At 34.4% G+C, this 6,785-nt stretch overlaps 1 long non-coding RNA gene across 1 annotated transcript; it reads right to left on the bottom strand.

The window, feature by feature from the left end:
• Positions 1–565: 565 nt before the first annotated feature.
• Positions 566–2,080, bottom strand: LOC138129054 (uncharacterized). The gene is made up of 2 exons (XR_011159050.1): positions 1,699–2,080; positions 566–1,643 (listed from the first exon to the last, which is right to left on the bottom strand). It is a non-coding gene; the product is annotated as an uncharacterized lncRNA (long non-coding RNA).
• Positions 2,081–6,785: the final 4,705 nt, after the last annotated feature.

A 6,785-nucleotide genomic window follows, 5' to 3' on the forward strand; every position in this document is an offset into this window, starting at 1 on the left:
AGCTGGGCTGCTAGCCTAACATTTTGACGTTGACTTTTTTGACAATCCAAATCTTTCTGACTAACTTTCCAATTAGGTCTAACTTCGGTATCTGTTATTGACACTAATGCCTGCAAAGGAGTTTTATTTATTACCGATCCATCCTCTAATACAAATCCCACGTCGAGAAGCCAATTACGAATTAATTTGAGTAAGTGTGGAGCATCTGCAAACATGTAGATGTTGTTTTTTGTTATAGGATGTTCAAATGAAGTGTTATCTGCATTAATTCCTAATTCCTTCCATAATCCTATATTACTTGCTCCACAATCGCTTACGCAAGCCACAACGTTATAGGAAATTCTGTGCAGTTCATTGACAATAGTAAGTAATATCTCCTTAGTTATTTTTTGGTCAAAAGCTATATACAATGGTTGCTTCCACTGAGCAAATAGACCTCTGGCCATTACAACTTGCATTTGGTTGTGAGGCCCTAACACTTCATCTTTAGATGTATCGTATTCCTGGACTGACTTCACTTTGACTTCATCAAACTGAATAACAACAGTTTTTTCAAATTCTGAGAACGACTCTCCGACAAGACTTAACATTAGCAAAACATCTTTCAAAATTCCTTGACTGACATCAATTTGAGAAGCCCATTTTCTTAAAGACGATAATGAGGGTAAGGGATAGTGAAGTTTATTTCTCAGATAGAGATAACATTTCTTACTATAATATCTCAATGTAAATGCTACAGCTTGCTCTTCTCGCGTCCAATTAATTCGCTTTTTCTTTTTAGACAACAAAGCTATTTGATTGTCAGTGAGCACTTTTTTTAAGAGAATTAGAGACTTTTCTGAATTTTTTGATTTTGGACTTCTGCAGCTCTTAGTTTTATAATATTTCAATTGATCTCTGAGTCCTTTAAGTTTTTTTCCAAAAGTTTTTTTCATTTCAATATGCTCTGATTTCAAATCATTAAATTTTTTCAGTAGTTGATCGTACTTTTCATTTTCTGATTTAGCTAGTGAAGTTGTAGCAGGGCACTCTAGAGGTGAGTTATCATTATCTAATCTCAAATTGGTCTCATTATTGCAGTCAGTTATGATGAGCTTCTCTACTTCTTGATGTCTTTGTCTTTTGAGAAGTCTTCTAAAGCGATCAGAATCGGTATTTGAAGTTGTGATAGAAGCGCTTTTGCTTGGCAGCCCCACTGTTGGAACTGCTGTTTTTTTTAATTTTTTTCTTAAAGGTAACCCTAAAATTAAAAAAAAACATTCAAATAAGTATACTAATTTCAAGTACAATGAAAGTCTGTATTATTTAAATATAGGTTTAAATGTGCTTTTATATTTGGCTCAAACAAAGATAAAATTATTATTTTTTTCCCTAGCAATTCATTCTGTAAGTCCCGTTCGTAATCTGTTTCGACAAAATGTTTCGAACAAATCCTACTCGTTTCTGGATTCAATTTATCTTCTCTCTTGCACCTGTTAATCCATTCATTTCTCATTGTTTGAGACACCATATCTTTAGGTTTTGGAAAAGAGTGAAAAATTATATCTTGTCCCTCTTGTCCAGTACCTTTTTTTGTTTTATGGTTATTTTTGCAACCAAAGACTGCGCATCTTACTCCCGGCATTATGATTTATGACCCACTTCTGTAGGTAATATTTAATAACAACGTGGGAATACATAAATTTATACTTTTCTTACCTTATCCGCTGTATGTATATACCTAAGTGTAGTATTAAATTATAAAGTACAAACTAAAAGTATCTTCAAGATCTTATAAACACAACATACGTCTTCTTTGCACTAAACTACTCACTAATAAAAAATGCTCTACGATTAATTAAATAAAACGAAACTCTGTCAACACAGGAAGTAACACCCAATAAAAAAACACGCGACAATATAGCGATCTTGACGACAGTCACTTCTTTATTAGTGCAACAAACGTGAAGATTGTGGAGAATATAACGCTCTCCCGAATGTGAACAAAGCATCGAGGTATCATGGTGACGTCACAGCCAGTCATCCGCTGGCGAATGTTGGAACATAGGGAACTGGCTATCCTTCTTAGTTTACGGTTCTTGGGTTGGACATGCAGTCCGGATTCTGCGAAGTGGCCTTCGACCGATTTGAAAGATTATGAAGAAACAGTATCTTTATTGAACATGTTATCTTGAGGTTTTTGTGTGAAAAATAAAACTGTTTAAATATATTTGATTGTGTTTTATTCATAAAATAAGTATTACATTATTCTTAAAGATAGAATACACTTAAATAAGTAAATTACATTAATGTACAGTATTTATTGAACTGAAGAAACAATATTTCAGTGAGATTCTTCCTGTTGGGTGCTCCCACCCAAGGTTGTCTATCTGACTCAGCCACCTGCTTAAGCTGGCTCTGTGAAAATCAATAATAATAAGACATATATTTTTAATCTTACAAAGAACTCTATCGAACTTTATGTTTCGAATTGATATTCTTTCTTTTCTCAAAGCGCTTCCGAAGCGAACGTTTTATTTTTAACCGTTGAATACAAAGCGATTTCAAACCGTTTGTAAAGCGATATTAAGCGGATAGATCAGTTAACTATTTGCGACGCTTATCGTATTGAAAAGTTGTTGTATAATTCTGAAACTAAATCTCTTTTAACCGAAGTTTGCTTTGATGGAACCATTCTGATGTCTTATTCGATTATGTTAGCTTCACGCAACTCCTCAATAACAGAAACAATTTCGTTAGAGTGACCTGTATAACCTGCTGACTGAGATGCAATTAATAATCTCAATCTATTAACTAACTCATTTGGATCATCCCAATATACGTAGTCAATTGGATTATTAGTTAATTCTTTAAACATCCCTTTCCCCAATGTTTTCTTTTTTGTTGTTTTTGGTGTTTCATAAGATGCTTTCTGTTCAAAATATAAAGGAGCGATTATTGATTTATATTTATATGATCTTGTTCCCTGTATTTGTCCACCAGGATGAAAGTTTTGTCTGCGGGCATTACTATTGTCTAAAATTGTCTTATAGGTATGTAAATCTTCTTGAGTATAATTTTTTGGGTTGTTTTTAAACAATAGTTGATATAGTCCCGGGGTGGTTTTGTAGAATGCATCATTGACCGTTATATCAGATCCTACAAATTTTACTTCTGAAGCTCCGACAAAAAACCTCTCTTGAATAGCATCATGCCTTATTCCTGTTCTATGATCAAATTGTCTTTTTCTATCTCGAATCATAGCGTCAATATACTGTCTCGGTACTTCATCAAAAGTTTGTAAATATTGCTCATAAGCATCAGTGTCAAGCATTTTTCCTTGCGTTCTTCTATTTTCTTCCACTGATTCATTCATTAAATCATCTAATGTGTAATCCACTCTCTTGGAAGGTTCTGAAATTAACGTTTCTTCTTCGTAATGTAAAGCATTAGCAGGATTATTTTCTTCAAAATCTGACGTCATTATTTCCTTTTCTTTTAATATAGAATTTTTTTTCCTTAGCGTAGAAACCTTAGCAGACAAAGTATTTTCCATTATTTGTGGTGAAGTTTCATCCAAAAGAGAACCGATGGGTAATATTTCTTGTTTCATTAGATTCTGATTTTTTTTATAATGATCATAGTTTTTGTTGATATTAATATAAAAATTAAGATCTGTGTTTTGCAATTGATCAGAGATTGTCTTTAGACGCTTAGTGATAGGATAAAATGCATCTTCTTGCCTTATTTCACCCTGTTTCAGTAAATCCATTTTACGCTTTGCTTCTTCTCCTTTCTTAATTAATTTTTTAGCCAATTCTACCGAACTTGATAATTCATTTTCCGAATTCATAGTATAAGTAGTAATGGTATTTCAAAGCGCTCCCAAAACGATTTATTAGTTAACCGTTGAATACAAAGCGATTTCAAACCGTTTGTAAAGCGATATTAAGCGTTTGTATCGGTCAACCGTTGACATCAAACTGATTTGAAACCGTTGTGCAAAGCGATCTAAGTAGGTACTATTCGAATATCAATATCTAAGTAAGTATATTATACCATGAATTTGGAAAATAAAGTTTCGATGGAGGTTAAAAAATGAATTAAGAAAAGAGAGAGAAGAAATAAAGCGTTACAGCACGAACGCAGAAACAAGTTTTGTTTTTGAACGCGCTTTTCTTTTAAATAATACGGTGCGATCAATTAAAAAATAAATCGAGTCGGCGTGTTACCTATGGCAACCCATGCTATAGCATAGGCTCCAAAGCAAACTCGATTTATTTTTTAAATGATCGCTCGGTATATAATTGCAACATTGCGGTTCTCACGGATAAAACAGTCTGGAAAAATACTGGCGTACAGAACATTCGCCTTCCCACATTATTTAATGTGCGTTCCTGTGGATGATAAAATTCTGCAAATTTGCAAATATCGGAGTGGGTAGACTTCTCCCCAGCTGCATGAAGGAAAGGTTTCTTTTGCAACGAATGCATTATTTTTCTTACTTACGCTTTCCATTTGTTTTTGTGAGTGCAACATCTTACGCAACTCAACCCATATCTTTTGTTATTATTGACAAAAATACTTAACAACGTGATGTTACAACTACTGCATTTGTAGATTATTCATTTTTATCTCAAATAATTTTGTTTCTAAAACCGGATTTAAAATTACTTGTATCTTTGCAATTCTCCTTCCAAACCACATTCTATTTCTTGCATAAATTTCCCAGTCATATTTGCAACATTCTTCTTCTTTATCGTTTAAATAGAATACAGTAATAACCTTGCAAAAATCGCACTTTTTTCTAGATTTTATTCTCAATTGATTAATTAATTGGTTTATTGTGATCTCAACTGTGTACTCATACAATTGTTCTTTCCGAAATGAAAATTGTTCGCCATCAACTGAACGATTTATTATACATTATTTGAAGGTTTAGGCTTTAAAAATAGACTATAATTTTTTAGAGTCACTTTATTAATCACACCATACATTGCATAATGTCTAGATTGTAAACACTGTAATGATTTGAATACATTACTTTTTCCGCCAAATATTCGAACCTGCGCAAAACGGTAACAAATGTGGTCGTGATCGTCATCGAATCGGAGGAGCCCTACGTTGTGTCTTTCTTTTGGCGGAAAAAGGGTTCGGAATGCAAACGATGAGGGTTCCAGTTGGAAGAGTGCCGCAAATAAAACACACATGTGAGGGACGCCAAACTTTTATTTCATTTAATTATGTGATCCGCAATAACTTTGAATTTTTGAAGCGAGCAACGCAAGATGGCAACCAAACAAAATAAAAGATATACACAAATAAACAGCATTAAACGATGCAACACAAAATACATAATTTACCAAAATCGAAATAGCAAACGGAGAATTTTTTAAAGAAATAAAGACAAACAAGAAATCAGACACAATGCCAAATCTCACGTTGCACTCGCATACGCCAAACGAACCGACAAAGTGGATTTTTGAATTAAGGTGAATGAACGAATTTTTCCCGACAAAACACAAAAATAAACAAATTATAAAACGCGGTTATTGCAAAACGGGACCGATAAAACCCTCGTAAACGGTATCCCAAAGGCGGAATCTTTTCAAACTTCATAACAAATTTTTCTTAAACACTAACTACAATAAAATATTTCATTCCGGTACAGTTGAGATACGGGGACGCGCGATTTCGTCACGAGCCGTTTAAATGGAGAGACAACAACTACAGAGTACATGCGTGAACATTCCTACAACCTCTAACGCATGCGACACCCCCGCGCCCTATTTCTACATCCGCATGCCGGTCGGAAGGGAGATGACGGGACACACAACTTCCATGTGTGTACGTGAATCTCACGCGTAGGTTCGGAGGGGACGAGGACAAAAGCAAGGAAATTACGCTGAGCGAACGAAACTACAACGTGCAGTGATCTATATATTCCCAATCACCAATCAATGCCTATCGAAGTGCGGAACATTTATTACAAGCCGTGACGAAACGAACGCTGATGTCGCTCTAAACTGCTTTTCCAATTACATGACACAAACTTTTCTTCCGATACGAACAAATAACGATTTTAACACATTTGTGAATTTAGCATGTCAGAATTTAATATTATTACAATGTTTTTCTACATGCAAAACATACCTATCACCACAAAACACAGTCCTGGCTCCAACAAAGGTTAGTGGAACACGTGAGACAAAAGGGGAAAAAAAGTGGCGCCAAATGGGACAGCGTCAATATCACTAGTTTACACCAAATCTCACGGGAAAACACTCCGTCTGTTAATTTGCAACTGAAAAAAACGTTTAATTCAACAGCGGATGGCAGTGGGAATTAACAAAAAAACGATTTTCTTTTCTTTAACAGAACACTCTGCATGCACAAAACACGTCTTGCCTCCAGCGAGGGTGGAAAGAAAGAGGGCGCTTTCTCCTCCCACCATTCCTTAAGTCACTTCTTGACCATGGCCTACTGGAGTCCATTTTTGGTAAACAAACCAAGGCCTACTTGGTAGCCCTGAAGTGGAATTTTGAATCTGGGCACTACAACACACTTATTATAGTAGAAATTTACATACAAATTCTGATTTAATTTTTTCCTACTCTCCCAATCCAACATATCAAGTTATATGGATATAAGCAAAAAATTAAATTTTAATTTATAATAGGTATATCTAATTAAATTACAGACCATAAATTTTAAGTTAGCATAGAATAGTACAGTGATTATGTATTAATTTTTGTAAATAAATCTAATCATTTTAAATCTATATTGTTGCATACCACCTACCGGTA

Source organism: Tenebrio molitor, chromosome 4 (genome assembly GCF_963966145.1).
Source record: "Tenebrio molitor chromosome 4, icTenMoli1.1, whole genome shotgun sequence".
Lineage (NCBI taxonomy): Eukaryota > Metazoa > Arthropoda > Insecta > Coleoptera > Tenebrionidae > Tenebrio > Tenebrio molitor.